Source organism: Lissotriton helveticus, chromosome 5_1 (genome assembly GCF_964261635.1).
Source record: "Lissotriton helveticus chromosome 5_1, aLisHel1.1, whole genome shotgun sequence".
Taxonomy (NCBI): Eukaryota; Metazoa; Chordata; class Amphibia; order Caudata; family Salamandridae; genus Lissotriton; species Lissotriton helveticus.
The window spans coordinates 1,272,921,538-1,272,939,546 of NC_136065.1; the positions used below are offsets into that span (position 1 = coordinate 1,272,921,538).

The 18,009-nt window shown below is 47.1% G+C and overlaps 1 protein-coding gene across 2 annotated transcripts in view; it reads left to right on the forward strand.

The window, feature by feature from the left end:
- The first annotated feature begins 14,053 nt into the window (after positions 1 to 14,053).
- Positions 14,054 to 18,009, forward strand: part of NDRG2 (NDRG family member 2) — a 205,054-nt gene continuing 201,098 nt past the window's right edge. The window contains exon 1 of one of the 2 annotated variants that reach the window (XM_078644081.1): positions 14,054 to 14,315. The gene's annotated coding sequence lies outside the window, so the exon portion shown is untranslated. The remainder of the gene's footprint in view (positions 14,316 to 18,009) is intronic. The other variant, XM_078644080.1, reaches the window with a different exon arrangement.

The window sequence follows — 18,009 nt, forward strand, 5'->3', positions numbered from 1 at the left end:
ATCTTTGTGAGGATCTCTAGGCACCTCCTCGTCTGCCCTGAAGCTCTCTAAATATCTTTGAAGTCGCTGAAGTGGGACGCGGGCCCGGGGGTGAGGCCTAACAGGAAAAGGCGGTTCTGATGGGCGGGGCCAGCGAAGGGGAGGCGGGCCTCTTACCTGCTGTCAGGCGGTGGTGAGGGCTGGGAAACGTCAGGGCCACGCCTGTTTTTCAGTTGCCAAGTCAGGCGGGGGCTATGGCTTGCGCGCACCCTACGAGGTCCTAAGCTCTCGTCTTGCCAGGGTTCCGTGAAGGTGAGCCTGACAGGCCGAGCCGCAGCCCAAGGGTTCTTAGCCGGAAGTGATGGTAGGTGGAACTCGCTGTCACACGCAGGCCTCGGTGAAATTTCGGAGTAACATGTGACGCATACATTAATCTCACTTCCCGAAATATACAGCACTAAGTCTGACAGATGGCAGTGTCAGCGCTCGTTCAAGACAGCAGTGTGTGGTTTCCGAGAGAGTAATTTCAGGTTACCATTTAAACCAAACATTAATGCTCAGCAGTGTTTGAGGTTAGGCTATTTAGCATATAATGGCGTAAGGTAGCAAAGATAGTCCAAGCTTAAAGGTTCTCGAGCTTGTCTTTTTTGCATCCATTTCACAGGGGTACAAATGGACGACAGGAAGAGACGGTGAGACCATTTCTTGATTCATGACTTTTGGAAAAGTGAGAAGGAGCTAGACAGAACGAGAGGGAATAGGAGTAAGAAAGAGGGGGTAGCTGCCAGCCACCACTACAGCCGTGACATAGGGGAATGTAATTTTAATCGGCAGCATTGGGCGGGATTTGAGCAACTATTAGCGCGCGTTCAAGCCTGCCTCCTCGGCTGATCTCGGCTTTTAAGCGAGAATCACTCTACCGCCTGCTTTCTACCAAAAGATAAGGTGCCATTCGTGCTCCTGTGCCTTCATCATAGCCCCCCTCTTTCCTTCCCTCTTGTGTCTGCATGTAGCATTAGGCTCTGATCCGACTGGATTGTCACCCTTGCTAAAAAAATATACTGACCGGATGATAGAGAGCAGCATTATGTGCTTGGAGAACTATACTGGCAAGGCTTTCTACTAATCTTGTCAGTAAACTGCACGTATTCTGTTACTTAGGCAGTTTAATATTAGGCAACTGAATGGTCCTCAATTTCCCCGTTTTGGAACCATTTGTGGTTTTGGAACCTCTGGAGTGTTGCACGTTTTCAGTGCTGCGCGTCCAACTCACCGCGCTAACCCCGACAGGATAAACGCCCCCCTTTTGTGACGTCAGAAGGGCCGATGTATAAACTAGAGGCAAACCTATACGTTTGAAGAGCGTAGCTAAACTATCATTGGCCAGTAGAAGGCACTCTCCTTATCTGCTCACTGCTCCTGCCAAGTGGGGTGTGAGAATTGTGCTTTTTTGGGCCGTTGGCCCCATCTTATCTTTCCTTGGGCTTACTGGCTCGCCCCCTGATTGAGGGAGGGGGAGCCTTCCTTGTTTTAGTGGGCCAATCCTGCCCCCCCACACCCCACCTAGCCGGTAATTTTAATGAGGGGGGGGCGGTTCCCACTGCTGGCCTGCGTTCTACCGGGACCCCCATCGGGTCCAGCTCTGCCTTCCCGGCCTGGGACCACACTGCTCTCTGAAAGTCAGAGCGCACAAAACCATTAGATTGATTGTGCAATGATTTGCAATGACCATTGGTGCATTGACATATTGAGGTGCACACACACACACATACATAACCAATCAGCACCGACACTCAGTGCCCACTGCCCACTCACTGCACATTCCATGACTCAACAGACTGTAAACACACGACCGCTTACTGTACCCACACACTCATACCACACAAGAGCACAGTGGTTGCAGTCACTGAACGGACACTCGGACATCCATAATGAACTCAGCAGCGATCATGGTAAGGTAATGAAGCACTCGGGTGTACACTTATTTTGCTGTCTGTAATTCCTGGTTGCAGTATTATTATACGAATACAAGCAGCCTGTATGGAATGGGGAAAAGCAGGCAGAAATAGGTGTTACTGCAATGATGCGGGAGTCATTTCATAGTTCCGATTCGCTTTCCTGGCATAAGAGCCTGCAGGTGTGACATGAATAATGTATCCACAGACCCAATGTGGTGTCACGCGTGCTGAATACCGTGGGCCTAGTAGTACTCATGTTTCTACCCGAATCCACACTTAGGCCGCTCATACGAAGCAAACACTGCACAGCAGACTTCCTGCACGTATTCTGTCTCTCATGCAAGGTACAAAGGCAAAGCGCCTCTGTGGACACTCACAAAAGCGACATGCACAGATGCTGCACAGACTTACTGTGTGCCCTCACTCGTGGTGTATGCTCACTGAGGCCACTTACTGCACACATGCATTTATGATGAAGCACAAACACTGTACCCTCACACTAACACTTCACCTGAGGCTCCTTCTTCCCTGTCCTCCATGCTGACCTATAGAACACCAGACACCCGCCGCTCACACTGCCCTCAACCTTAGATCATCTGTTTCTCAGACAAACCCTAACAAGTATTGGCAAAGCCAACAGGTCTAGCTTTGATGTGCCAAAGCATGTGAACACAAGCATTAAAAAAATGCTGCTGGTATGTGTTGTATGCACAAATTATGTTTATTACATGAGGGACAAAACTATGGGCATTGCCAATCCTCAGGGAATAAACAAAGGTAAAAGACGTTGTCATATACCATGCCATAGCTCTAACTCTAAAAAATGCGAGACCTATTGCATTGCAAATGCTTGTTTCCTTTTCTTATTACCTTTTCTCTCTTTCTCAAAGGCAGGAATCTGCAGTCAATGACAGAAGAGTGCTGTAGGTATATGTTAGCCAAAACCTTTTGATTTTATTAAAATTATATGTATGACATAGTTACTTATAGGGGTTTTCTGCCACACTTAATCCATTTGTCTGTGGTTGTGTCAGTAGTATTTTTTCTCCAACCCAACCCAGCTTGCCTCAAGGGGCAATGCATCAGCTCACTTTTGCCAGCCATTGGCCACTTCAGTATGAGTTACGGCATGATCCCCCTTTCACAAGGTCAGTAACAAGGGCAACCCAGTACGCCCACAGGACAGGGGTAAACGTATATCGATCCATTCGATGAAGTTGTGTGGGACCTATTTCAAGCCAAAGTAATTATACTGAGGTAGGAAGACTCTGAATCCTACTTCCTCACATTCAATACAAACTCAATCTCAACTGCAACAATTCTTCAATATCAAGTACTCAATATTTATAAATGAATATTCAATAAAGCATGTCCTGGATAATCAGAATCTCTGTCCTATGTGTATTCATACATATGTGAACAAATACAGGTATAGTGTGAAAAAGTGAATCAATAATGCAGATGATGCAGTGCTCGCATAATACAAAGAATAGACAATATTTATAACACAATCACACTGTACAGTTCCCAATGGATATATACACTTCCAAGTGATTAAGTATCTAAGGTAGCTTTCATATAATTAGCCAGCCCCTTCTCTTCATTACAGGTCTCAACCATTCAGGAGGTTTTTTTGTTGATGTTTTGACCCCTAATATATTTGAGGGGGTCTCCTTAGGATGCAGTCATCCCACTCTCACTGGCCTTATTTACCAGCTCTCTCCATAAATGTAATCACATATGGACAACAACGGCCAAGTCATTAGTGGCCATACAAATAATAAACTCACCACCAGGATTTTGAAGCGTCATCTCCTCAATATAGGACTAAAACAAAAGAGGCCCATAATTACTCTACATGGGTACAAAGTGGAGCCTATTAATAAACCATTAAACACCCTACACCGTAATCCAAATGCAAGATGCATATGTGTCACCAGGGAGACAGTGTTAAGGTGTCCAAGCCGCCGCCAAAAAGTGAGAAAGATTGACACACCACACAATTCGGCTTACGTGTTCCCAAATAAAGTCATGGGATGGGAAAAAACTTTCACCAGCGCAATTAAGTTGCTGTGTCTGTTATGGTGTTAAAACAAATGTGTTAAAAAAAATCACAGATGTATTATTGCCACAACTCACTAAATATGCCGCCCAATAAATTAGGGATGCATACCGTTTGGAAAACTCACCAGTGGAAGACCTCCGTACTCGTCCCTGCAAAGCAACTGCTCATGTCTGAGATGCGGCAGGAAGACGTGGCAGACACTGCTCAATTATTACTGCTCCTATCTGACCATTTACTAGACGGCTAACCGGCAGCCACCATCTTAGGGATCAGTCTAAGCGTACATCCAACTCATGAGTTACGCATGCATACAAGGAGCATCTGTCCCACAACAGACCCAAAAATATACATAATGCGCAAAAGGCAAAATAGCCCTCATCTACTCATGGCCAGCTGTACTGAATTAAACCATGAACCTAACATAGGTCCTCCTATGTATGTATGAGGTCTATACAAACAGAAATCCAACCCAGCACAAGGGGCAAGACGCCTAAGTTAATACAACACACACTGTATAAGGTTAGAACGTGCACCTTAGAGATGTCATGCCATTAATGTATGAGGTGTATCCTGATAGCGTCTAAGGACTCTGAACCTCCCCAATGTGGTAAATACAATTAAATCCTGTCTATCATACTACACCCCAAATTCCCTGTTATATGTGCCACACTGGAAGTTTACACAAATGGTCAACATGGATCTTTACAAATGTTTAGACATTTGGTGTCTGCAAAAGTACATTAAAACTGCACCAGGGACAATTGTCTCATGTCATTGAGTCCCTTATTGGTACTGTCCAAATGGTCCATCTATTTGCATTCTCAGATATTTATTTGTTTTGAGATGTCACTTCCCCTCCTTGGCAAGGAGATCACCTCCACGACCTGGCAGATGTCATCCATGGTGTTGAGGTTCTGTAATTCTCGAGTCTGACTCCATTTTGTTCTGTGCCACCATTTTGTGTTGCCCTCATGTAGGCCTGTGAAGGTAGCCTGGCGAATAAAGTGACCTGGCCTTCTTAGTTCATGTATACATTAACTAAGGTTTGTTTTTGACTCTGAAATGAACTGTAAGAAACTGACCTCGCAAAGCCAATTTCCCAGATCGATCTTTGTCTGAGATTGCCAATCAATGTTCAGGACATCGTTAACTTTTAGTTTCCTTGCACATGCCTTATCTTGTTCATCATCTGTTACTGTTTCTTTTTATGTTTCTTCATTACATGGGTTATGCTTTCAATTATAGGTTTGTCCGGCTTTTGGAGGTTGAATTTGGGACATTCTTAATGATTAACTTTTGGGTTGGGATACAACCTTTACCACGCAACTTTTACAACGACCTACCATTACCGCGCATTTTTTTACAACGCAGGATCCATTACAACGAAGTACCATTACAACGCATGTATTTACAACGCAGGTACCTTTACAACGCATACCATTACAACATAAGTATTGGTAAGTATATCATTTTATTAAAAATATTATAAGTTTGGGTTTTTGGGTAAAGGGGTATTTTTAGGGTTCAGGGTCAGTTTTGGGTTTTTGGTTAAAGGGGTATTTTTAGGGTTCAGGGTCAGTTTTGGGTTTTTGGGTAAAGGGGTATTTTTAGGGTTCAGGGTCAGTTTTGGGTTTTTGGGTAAAGGGGTATTTTTAGGGTTCAGGGTCAGTTTTGGGTTTTTGGGTAAAGGGGTATTTTTAGGGTTCAGGGTCAGTTTTCAGTTTTTGGGTAAAGGGGTATTTTTAGGGTTTAGGGTCAGTTTTCAGTTTTTGGGTAAAGGGGTATTTTTAGGGTTCAGGGTCAGTTTTCGGGTAAAGGGGTATTTTTAGGGTTCAGGGTCAGTTTTCAGTTTTTGGGTAAAGGGGTATTTTTAGGGTTCAGGGTCAGTTTTCAGTTTTTGGATAAAGGGGTATTTTTAGGGTACAGGGTAAGTTTTGGGTTTTTGGGTAAAGGGGTATTTTTAGGGTTCAGGGTCAGTTTTCAGTTTTTGGATAAAGGGGTATTTTTAGGGTACAGGGTAAGTTTTGGGTTTTTGGGTAAAGGGGTATTTTTAGGGTTCAGGGTCAGTTTTGGGTTTTTGGGTAAAGGGGTATTTTTAGGGTTTAGGGTCAGTTTTGGGTTTTTGGGTAAAGGGGTATTTTTAGGGTTCAGGGTCAGTTTTGGGTTTTTGGGTAAAGGGGTACAGGGTAAAAATTAAATATAATTAAATTTAAATTACATTAAATTAAATTGATTAAATTAAATTACATTAATTAAATTAAATTAATTAAATTATATTAATTTTAATTAAATTACATTTTAAAAAATATTATATACTTACCAATACTTACGTTGTAATGGTATGCGTTGTAAAGGTAACTGCGTTGTAAATACATGCGTTGTAATGGTACTTCGTTGTAATGGATCCTGCGTTGTAAAAATTGCGTGGTAAAGGTAGGCGTGGTAAAAGTATGCGTTGTAACATCATACATCCCTGTACATGTAATCATGCCATGCCCTGCAGTGCCATCTAAATCAGATTAACCTTTGTGAACTATGTAATTATAATGTTTTGCCCATATCCTGCTAAAACCCCAAAGGCTACTCACCTGCTGACTCTCCAGATTTTCCATTTGTTTAGGAATGTAATTGGCACAACTCCCTTACATGCCTGGGGCAGGAAAAAGAGTGTATAAGACATGAAGTAAGACCATTCTGGCAGACTGCCTCATTCAGTTGCTAAGGCTTCTGTGTGACGTAGTCTCACTCATTTGAGGTTAATAAAAATGTACTTTTATTTTCCAGCTTCTGTGTCAAGTTCTTCTTTGTGAGTTTAAAAGGACTAAGTATCAGTGGAACCCCTGAGAAGAGGAGTTCAGATTTCTTCAGTGTGGCCTTGTACCATGAAATGCCATACCAAAGGTGCACCTTCTGTCTCACTCATTAACCGGCTTCTGTGTTGTGTAATACATTGCTTGACCATTTGTGTCACCTGGCCCACATGTAATTGAATACAGGGACATCAATTTATGTAAATCACATTTTGTGTGTTGGAAATAGAGAACGATGGTAGGTAGAAAACCGTATTGTATGTGGTCAAACATTTGGTATCACCAATAAACTTACACACTGTACAACCCCTACACCTGCACTGGCCTATCACACCTGTGAGACCCCATAGTCACCTAATGACACTCTTGCTGTTGGGTTCTCTGTAAGCCCTTATTACATAATCTTTAATGTTTTTGTTTCTCTTAAATGCAAATAAAGGCACTTCCTCAGATGTGTCACTTAGTAGCGACCAGTGCCTTTTAATCATGTCATTTACTTAATTGCTAACTGGGGGAAATGTACTGCCCATTACCAGTCTATTTTATTCCTCATTCCTTAATATGGGAGGCAGTATATGGTCACAGGGGCAGAACCATGCTCTCTTGATCACCCTCGAGATTCTTTTTTTGGGGTAACCCTGGTCTAGCAATTTCTGTTTGAGTAATTCATCTCCTGCCTACAGCATACCAGCCAACCCTCCCGATTCAGGCTGGAGACAACTGATTTCAAGGCTAACCTTCTGATTCCTGCAAGCAGAAACCCGATTTGGAGTTTTGTAAAACTGCCCAAAATTAAAATGTTGATGCCTGTCACCCACGCTCCAATCTCCCCCTCCAACAAGTACCTCTGACATCAAAGGTTAATGCGTTGTCCTTAATTCTTGGATGAGGAGATTAGAGCATGTGACAGGCTTCAACATTTAATTTTTTGGCAGATTTACATAGCGCAAACAAAAACAGTTTAAACCCTGTGGTGTGCGAACTATGTTATTAAACTGGCAAAAATGAAATACTGGTTGTCGGTCGCCGTACATACCAATAGACCTGATTTAGACACATTGTCTTCACTTCAAGGTGTTAACGGATAACCCAACATTTTTTTTTATTATTATAAATCTCGCACTTGCCTGCTCTAAAATGTTGGCATGTATGTTACTGTAATGTATTGTGAAATGTAAATCCAGACTCTGATTGTTAAGCCATGTTACAAAAGATTTCTATAGATTGACAGGCCCTTTCACAAGAAGCATGTCCCACACAGTAAGTAGCTCCATGCTGTAGTGTCGCGCTCTAGTCATTACGCACCTGCGTAATGACGTGGAGCGTGGCCGCCATTTTGGGGTGCCATTGAGCGCCGATTCCGGAGCGCAACAGACGTATTCCCGGCGCTCTCCTGCCTATGAGAAATAAAGTGCATTATATCTACAAAAGTGTACAGTGCATCATTTACGAGATAAACTGCATCATCACAGTGGCGACGAGGCTGGGACCTGGAAGAAAAAAAAAGTGCAACGCGAGGACCCACCGGAGATCATTGTAAAGGAGGCCACGAGGGACACCGGCCTGAAGCAGATGATACCGCAGGAGAGCGTGGCAGTGGACAGCGTCACAGCAGGCAAGCACCCACAGAGAACAGTAGTCATAACCAGTGGGGCATATACAGCCTAGAATAAAGGCGAAAGAGGGGGCACGCAAACACAGCGACGAAGGCAGAGTCAGAGCTCCACGTGTGGAGCCAAAACAGGCACACCCAAGGGCTCTAGAAGCACGATAAGAAGGGAAGCAACCCACAGTGAGAATCTACCGACTAGGGGGGGGAGAAGAGAGGCAGAGGGAAAGAACGTCCCACTAGGCGCAACGTTATCCAGCTAGAAGCACCCGACCGGATAAACTAGGGCCCTGGCGGAACAAGCGCTGCACAGCGAAGGGGGCGCCTTGGAGCCTCAAGAAGACCAAACACACCACCGAAGCACAAGTGCACCAGGCAGTCCTTGTGGGGAGGAAGCAATACCAGAAAGGCGCACCCAAATGTGCGCACAGGCGTCTTCACTTACGACACCGATCCCATTCCTACCTAAACCGGGTGATCCCTTGATGAAATGGGAGGATTGGAGAGAATATTTCATGAACTACCTAGAAGCCCTAGAAGATGAAAGTGGGGAAGCATTCCCCAGCAAGAGTAGGAAGAGAATATTACTCCATAACCTAGGCCCAGAAGGAATCAGGGTCTTCCAGAACCTGGTTCCCACACAACGACAGGCTGCAGATGAGGACTATTGCAACACGCGATAGAAGACCTAAACAACCACTATAGACCGGCAGTGTGCACGTCCATAGACAGATACAACATCCAACAGAGGAAACAAGCAGGGGGTGAGTCCATAGATGACTACATGGCGGCGTTAAAGAAATTGGCGATCACATGTAAGTTTGGTGCCTTGCAAGACAAATTTCTCAAAGACCAAATAGTCATGCACACTACAAATACAGCGATCCAAGACAAACTATGGGTAAATGGGGATGCTACCCTGAAGGAAGTCTTAGCCATGGTAAAAAAGGCAGAACTGTCCAAAAGATGCACAGATGCAGCGAAGAGAGAAGCTACCACGAGGCCCATGGTCAACAGAGTCACCGAAGCGGAACCGCCAGAGAGGGGCGAGACAACGGCGGCGGAAGGGAAGGTGCAAACCAAATTGACTCCACGACCGGCACAGGCGAAGAAATCGAATAAGGAGGGCACAAACATGTGCTAGAGGTGCGGCAGCCCATCCCATGCGGCATACGACAAAAGTTGCCCAGCCTTCCGAGCCAAATGTATGTACTGTGGAATCGTAGGGCACTTTGAAAAGGTGTGTCGCCGCAAGCTGACAGTCAAGTACGTAGCACAAGTGATGGGAGCTGAAGAGGAAGGAGGAGAAGATGAGGAAGACAATGTATTGTGCATCAAAGAACAGATACTGGGCATTGACTGCAAACGCTCCAAGAAACCACAATGCGACCTGATAGTGGGAGGGGTACCGATCAAGATGGTGGCAGACTCCGGATCTCCGTATACCATTATACAACTTACAGAGTGGAACGAAAACTTCAAACCTAGCCGAGGATCACACCTCGAACCTCCTGACATACGCATGGTCACATTCACGGGAGACCCCATCCCAATGGTCGGATACCGAGTCCTGAAGCTCGAATTTAAGGATCGCAGTGCAGAGTGCAAACTATATGTGGCAGAAATGGGCCCCTCTGTTCTAGGATGGATGGACCAAAGCGACTTGGGAATACAACTAAACCCGGGAGGGGACACGCAAGTCCTGATGACCAGCATAGAATATCAGCCAGACTTCACTAGAATGAAAGATGAATTCCCCACAGTGTTTGGAGGAAGAGTGGGAAAATGAACGAATTCACACACAGAATCGACCTCAAGGAGGACGCCAAACCAGTGTCCCACAAAGTGAGAAACGTACCAGTGGCAATCAGAGATGCAGTACAACAAGAGCTGCAGAGATTGGAAGACAACGGGATCATCGAACCGATAAATAGTTCAGAATGGCTGGCCCCGTTGGTGGTGGGGATGAAACCCAATGGCAAGGTTTGTTTGTGCGTGGACCTGAGGGAACTGAGCAAGTGCATAATTGTGGAGAAATACCCATGACCGAGGATAGATAAAATGCTAGCAAAATCGAAGGGGATAAAATGGTTTTCCACCATCGATCTCGCCTCGGCCTACCATCAGATAGCCCTGCATCACACGAGCCGCAAGCTGACATCCTTCATAACGCCCTTTGGATGCTACCAATTCCGCCGGATGCCATTTGGACTGGTATCAGCAGAAGCAGTATTCCAAAAACTGATGCACAAACTGCTCAAAGATGTAGAGGGAGTACAGTACTTCCAGGATGACATTTTGGTGATGGGCAAGGATCAAGCCGATCATGACAAAAAGCTGGCAATAGTGTTACACGTCTTGGAAAGAAACGGTCTTACAGCGGCTTGGGAAAAGTGCCGATTCGGAATGGCGTCAGTTACCTATTTGGGTCATGAGATCAGTGATCAAGGCATCACGCCCAAACACGCCAACGTCAAAGCGATATGCGAGGCACCCGCACCGAAGAGCAAGGAAGAAGTAAGATCATTCTTGGGGATGGCTGAATATTAGAGTAAGTTCGTACAGCATTTCGCCACCAAGGCACATCATCTGCGACTACTCATACGAGACAAGACAGCCTTCGGGTGGACAGAAGAGGCACAAGGAGAGTTTCAGAGGATCAAGGGGGACATAAGCAAAGCAGTTCCTCTACAGGGATATGATCCACAAGGAAAATCCATATTGACCACCGATGCAGGCGAAAAAGGACTGGGAGCAGTTCTTATGCAGGAGAGTAAGAATGGAGAGATGGCGATTATCAGCTTTGCGTCCAGGTCACTATCACCCACGGAACAGAAATTCATTGTGATAGATAAAAGCTGCTGGCTGTAGTATGGGCCATGGGGAAACTCCGCCAATTCATATGGGGCACGAGATTCCAGCTTAAGACAGACCACAAACCACTGGTCAAAGTACTTACGTCATGTGGTCACGCGAGCGCTACCCCACGCATCGCCAAAATGACTCTGAAATTGTAAGACTACACATATGATGTTGAGTACATCCCAGGAGCTAAGAATAAGGTTGCGGATTATCTCAGCCGAACTTCAGCTATGGAGGAGGCCCCGACATATGCTGACAAGGACGAAGTCCAAGTTGCATTTACGGAAGATCATGAGAGAGTAATAAGTGGACAAGAGTGGAAGCAAGCCTATGAGGGTGACCCAGACATCAAAGAAGTCAAGTGCTTCATACTGCAAGGATGGCCAGAGAAAAGACACCTGAAAGCGGAGCATAGAAAATTCTTTGAGGTGCGTGAGGAGTTATCCATAAGAGACCAGGGGACTTTTCGATTTAGAGGGGATAAAGTAGTCCCTCCAGTGTCATTAATACCACACTTGCTTGCCGTGTTGCATGAAGGGCACTTGGTCATCGTGAAAACAAAGATGAGAGCCAAGCAGATGTACTGGTGGCCGGCAATGGATAACCTGATCGAAAGACATGTTCGGGAATGTGACCAGTGCCAAAGGGCTGATAAATCACAAACCTTACTACGCCCGTCATTGGGAAAGTTCGCCAACCCTGCCAACCCGTGGGAGCAATTGTCAATAGACATTCTTGGTCCAGTGCTGGACGCACAGGGAACCCCAAAATATGTAGTGGTTCTTATAGATCGGTATTCAAAGTTGCCAGAAATAGACATACAGGAGGAGATGGACACGGAGACAGTTCTCAAATTCCTTACAGCCACACTCCGCAGAGAAGGCATCCCCCGCTCCATTCTGAGCGACAACGGACCCCAATTCACATCAGAAAAATGGAACAAGTACATGGAGCGGAATGGCATCAAAGTCAAACACACATCTGTCTACCACCCGGCAGGCTAGCCGAAAGGTTTAACAGAGTCATTATGGGTTCCATACAATCAGCGATTGGGAGTGGGGAAAGACTGGGAAAAGGAAGTGAGAAGTACGCTGTGGGCCTACCGAATTACACCTACTGGCACAGGATACAGCCCATTCCAAATCCTGAGAGGACATGACCCTTTCACCAAGGACAATCTAGCGTGGAAGGAAAGGACAGTCACGAGTAAATGGTCACCAGCAGCAGTTCACCACAACTTGGAGAGAGCACAGAGAATATATACAGAGCACTACAACAAGAGACGCAACGTAAAGAGACATTGTTGGAAAGAGGAGAGTGGGTCAGAGTCAAACTTGCCCAGTTAAGAAGGAAAGGGGACAGCAAGTACAGTGTGCCCATGCAAGTGAAAGATGTGTATGACAGAACAGCATTGCTTAGCGATGGAAACGTCTGGTCGCAGGATCGCATGTCCAAGTGCAATAAGATACTGCAGTGGGCCAGAGAGGAAGGATCGAGGACACAAGAGAATCAAGGTTCACCTACAGACAGTGTCTTATCACATGAAAGAGAGATGGACTTGGCAGCAGAAGAAAGAGGAGTTGAGCAGGAAGGGGAAGACAATCCAATCGCAGTAGAAAATCAGGAGAATAATGGCAAGACTCCTGAGAGAGAGACTCCTAGAGGAGCCAGAAGGAGATGGGCATGCATGGCGGAGGACAGTGTGGAGAGTCCCACCTCTACCCCGGTAAGACGTGCAGGGAGAACAGTGGTAAGGCCTGCCAAATATAGAGACTATGAACTGGGAGAGGTGAAGTAACTTGCTGCTTTATAGACTGAGACTTTTCTCTATATTGTTGGTTAATATAAAGAAGTGAGATACGTAGTGCCGCGCTCTAGTCATTATGCACCCGAGTAATGACTTGGAGCGTGGCCGCCATTTTGGGGTGCCACAGAGCGCCGATTCCGGAGCCCAACGGACGTATTCCCGGTGCTCTCCTGCCTACAAGAAATAAAGTGCATTGTATCTACAAAAGTGCACCATTTACGAGATAAACAGCATCATCACACATGCCAATGAGTACTATGGTAAAATGTGATTTTTGACAACCCAAAAATATTTTTTCCGTTAGTTATTTTTGGGGAATGATAAATGCCCAGCAGCTTCGCAAACAATAAAGTTTAGCAAAAAAAAAAAAAAGAACGGCGAAAAGGCTGCCTATTGGCTTTGCCAATGCTTGTTGTGTTTAGTGCTACTCGTGGCTTGGCACCAAAATCCTTTACTGTCGTCCTAAAATGAGTGGTCTTTCAAGAGAAGTGGAGCGCTATCCACGTGTTTCCATTCGCACTTTCCCAGGCTGGGCCAGTCTCGAACTGGGAGCCAGCGGTGAATTTCCACTCGCGCTCTGAGGCCCTCCCGGGCTCTCTCCTCCCACCGCCAAAGCTGGCCTCGCCTTGCCGCTCCTCTTCGTTTTGGTTCGCGTCTATTCACACTCCTCTCCTGTCGGGTAGGCTAGGCTTATCCCCAAGAGCTCTCGCCAGCCTTGCAGGTCGGACTTATTCCAACTACGACACCCCCTCCCTCCGAGGCCGGGCCTTGTCCAGCTCCTCCCCTTCCGACGCTCGTAGGAGGGCGGTTCAGTAGGCTTCGCTGTGGGCTGGAGCTAGAGGAGTTCCGTCAGGATTGGCCGGGGCGTCCCTCGGTGAGAGGCAGGGCCTGGCTGTGGGCCGGGCCTGGGCGTCGCTGCGTGAGCCCCTGCTGCTGAGCTGGGGGCGGCCCCGGTGTGAGAGGCGGGCTGGGCCTTGTTGTGGGCCGGGCCTGGTTGTTTGGGTGGAGGTTGGCCGAGTCCTTGTTTGTGCAGCAGATGCAGAGCTGGGCCCGCACATAGGCTGCGCCGTTGTTGCTCGCTGTGTTGCAGGCCCCTGGTGCACGGGCTGTCTCCCCGCTGCTGGTTGTCTTATACTTTTTGGCGACTGGAACCTACCGAAGGCTAAACGGGTCGAACCGCAGAAAGAATCCGAGGAAGTCAGGCCACCGGAGCCCGCCGCAGCAGGTACCCCTTGTTTGCTTTGTAGTGTCCCACAGCCCTGCACGAAAAACAAGAATTGGGTGAGCCGGGGATATTTACACGAAAAACAATACGTCTGTGAGCCGGGACATTTGCACGAAAAACAATAAGTGTATGAACTGGGGATATCTGCACGAAAAACAATGTGTGTGAGCCGGGAATATTTGCACGAAAAGCAATTATGTGAGCCCTTACGCCCCCAGTGCACGCGCAGTGGCCACTTACCTCTTCTGTACATTTGTAGTGAGTGGGCACTGGTTACTTGCAGGGCACAGGGCGACGCACTATGTTACAAGCATGGTGAAATAAGTGGGTGGCAATGGGTGCCGGGGCACCATGCGAGGGATAGGAGTCCGTAGTGAAGGGGTAGTGTGTGCAGGGTGATTACCACGTGTGCTCTGCAGGTGGTTTGGTGTAATGCGTCCTGGGGTGTAGGATGCCGAAGACCATGACTGCTGAAGATATGTTTGCTGGTTGGGTTCTGGGGAGGTTCTATGGCGCTGGGCGCACAACTAAAATGGCCCCAGAGCGCCGTGCCTCTCTGTGTATGTCTTCGTGTTTGGATAATGGGGTGCATGGGTGGTGGTTGGGCACGTATTGTGTTATTGAGGGGCTGCGTGATTGGCTGCAGCTGCTGCGCGAGCAGAGCATGGATGCTGGGCCGCGTGCGGACACCTGTGAAGGACACCTGTTCCACAGCCAGGTGGGTGGCGGAGTTGGATGGGCCCCGTAGGTTTTGTAGATGTATAACCCCCGAGATGTCATGGAATGCCGTCGGCTCTGACGTCCAGATGGGGAGGGGTGTGCAGGGCTGTGTGTCCCGGAGAGCCTGTCCGACCTTGGCACCGGGCCTGCGGGTGGGTTTCGAGCTCTGGATAACGGGTTGTTGTCTACCAGCCAGCCTTGGCACGGTACCTCCGGGTGGGAGGGCGCTTGTCACTGCTGAGGGGTGGGGGGAAAGGGGGCTTGCCATTAGTCTCCCCACCGAATGTTTTGGGGAATGTCCGTCAAAGGATCGTTGTTTACGAGCTGTCCTCGGTGCCCCTTGGTGTGGGTAGCCGACTGGCACCGTTCCTGACAGGAAAGCGAGGGGATTCTGTGAACGGCGGCGAGGTACTTGGAAAACCCAGCGCCCGCGGAACAGTATTCGCTGTAAAATGGAGTATCGCGTCCTTGGCACGGCCCCTCCCACTCCCCATCCAAGAGTGTTCTGTTCCTCTTGCCAAGTCTGGTCACGGGGGAGGGGTCAATCTTGTGTTCCCCTTGGCATGGTTTGGTGGTACATTCCCTTCTGTTTGGTGGTGAATTTATTTTTTAGAAAAGATAGCTTTCTCAAGTGGTGTAAAGTAAATAACATGACATTACTAATTCCCGTGGCGAAAAATGTGATGCGTACTGACTATATCCCTTCTTCTTTAAAGTGCAGTTTGCTAAATCACATCCCGCAGTGTATTGATTAGAGGAGGCGCTGTGGCTTTTTATTTCGTTAATCGAAAGACCCTAATTGTGAACCCGTCTGGGAGTTTTCTGGTATTTTAAGATTAATGTCATTAAGCCGCCACTTTTCCCTGTGTGATGGCGAAATCTGGGAGCCTGTCTTCAACCCAAGTGAGACAGGACCCCGGAACCCATGCACTTACTGTGAAGTAAACGCGGCCCTGGGATTTCTAAAGCGTGGTCACTGCTGCACGGCACGCAGAGCGCGAATGGGTGGACAGAGCCTGGCTAGGAGATCTTAAAAACCTTCCATGGCCTTCTGGGGTCCCACCGAGGACCTAGCTGAACATGTCAAGAACCCGATTAAATAAAAGTCGTGTGTGCGAGCGTGAATAGGAACTACACAGACGCGATGTTCTAACACGTGGGGCACGTCATTATGTAACATGCAGAAACAATGTGCTTTCGCCTACCGACAGCATAACCTAATCAGTCTGGTTGGGAGGGGCCTGAGGTAGATTATGGAGGTACGATGGGCATGTTGGGCCCCATTTACAAGAGTCTAGGCCTAGGGCCTATCTGTATTCTCTGCTGCTAATGCTCGGCATGTGTGTAATCGTGTCTTTTCTCGGACAGTAAAGCCGTATCAGTCATTGGCGATGACAAACCATCGCATCTTGCCCACCTCTCAATGCACTGCTGCTTCATATGCTGGCCCGGCACAAAAAGTGATGGGCTGAATGCATGAATTTATCTCACTGGTATTATTGAGAGCTAGGTACCAGTTCATTGTTTCTTAGCGTGTATCTGCCATTACAGAGAGGGACCAACCATATGCAAAGCAAAACAGTCTAGCAACTGCCCCGAAGAGGATAGTCCAGCCTAAAAGACTAGGCCACGCAGCCTCTGAAAAAATATAATAATACATCAGGGGCAGATTTATGAAGGCCTTGCGCCGCCGGTGCGTCACTTTTTCCCCATGTTAAAAATGACGCACCGGCGGCGCAAGGCCTTCATAAATCTGCCCCCAAGTATCCATAGATGGCTTAGGGCCTCGGCGTAGAGCAGCTTGAGTCCAGAGGAGCAACCCAGCCAAGGCCTCAGGCTTGTCAGCCACTCCCATTTAGAGAGATTCATGTAAATGGAAAGTAAACCTCACGTGACCATCTTTTACTGGTGCTGCAGCTACCACCTGAAACTGCCTGACTCATTGAAACAGAAAAAAATCTACCCTTCTTTTTCAGAGAACATCGAAGAACGTACCTTTTGTACCTCTTCTTCATCTAATATCGCTTCAAACGTTGTACAGCAGTTTTACTTGCTCCAGTATGTAGACTGTGCTTTACTTTGCTATTACTTGCACCATTTCACTGAGATCTGATTTTGCCCTTTTGATTGTTACAGGCTTTAGTTTGTTACTGTGATCTAAGAGTGATATGATCTGAACGAGTTTCTCTCAAACCTCCCAGTTGTGCAGCACGTGCCCGATAAACAACTTTTAGCTAGAAACATTGAGCCGCATACCATTTGGTGTGGAGTTTTCTGTGGCATTTCAGGCAGGGACCAGCTAAATGCAAATAGGGCGGGGCATCGCCTAAAGGGGACGTTACACATCGAACTGCTAGGCCATATCCTCTCTGAGCTGAAATAAAAATAGCCCTTTGCTCTACCTATGCATGAGGGGGCTGTTCCCGATCGTTGACACCTTAGCACTAAGGTGAAAGGGAAGACAAGTTCGGGTGGTGCAAAGCAGTTTCTTCACTGCCTGCTCTGGGATTCGACATTCATTGTGGAGTTCCATGTTCAATATAGGCTCCCGGGATAACATAAGGCTGCCCTGTACCAGATTTCTTTAAGGCTGATTTCTGTAGCCTTGTGCTTGGGTTACAACAAAAGTGTAGTCTCTACACCAACTGTCTGCAGTACCAATATCACCCGTGTTGTCAACTAGCACTTACATAGAGCAACTTCTTTCGTTCTTTCTTGTTTTCGTTCGTATTTCAAGACTTATATTAAGCAGGGCTGTCACAAAAGAGAGGTCACTCGTGAAGGGCCAAAGCTCAGCTTAATACTCCCAAAACAAGAACCTGTTAGATGTGATCAAATTCAAACTCTCACAACTGTGCCTAGCAGTGTCACCTTGGATGAAGTGTTAAACTGGGGCCCGCAGCTCTAGCTCGAAGGGCCAGGCTGCACCCGTGGTTTGCCGGGCCCCTGATGGAATGGAGCCCTGTGGACAGCG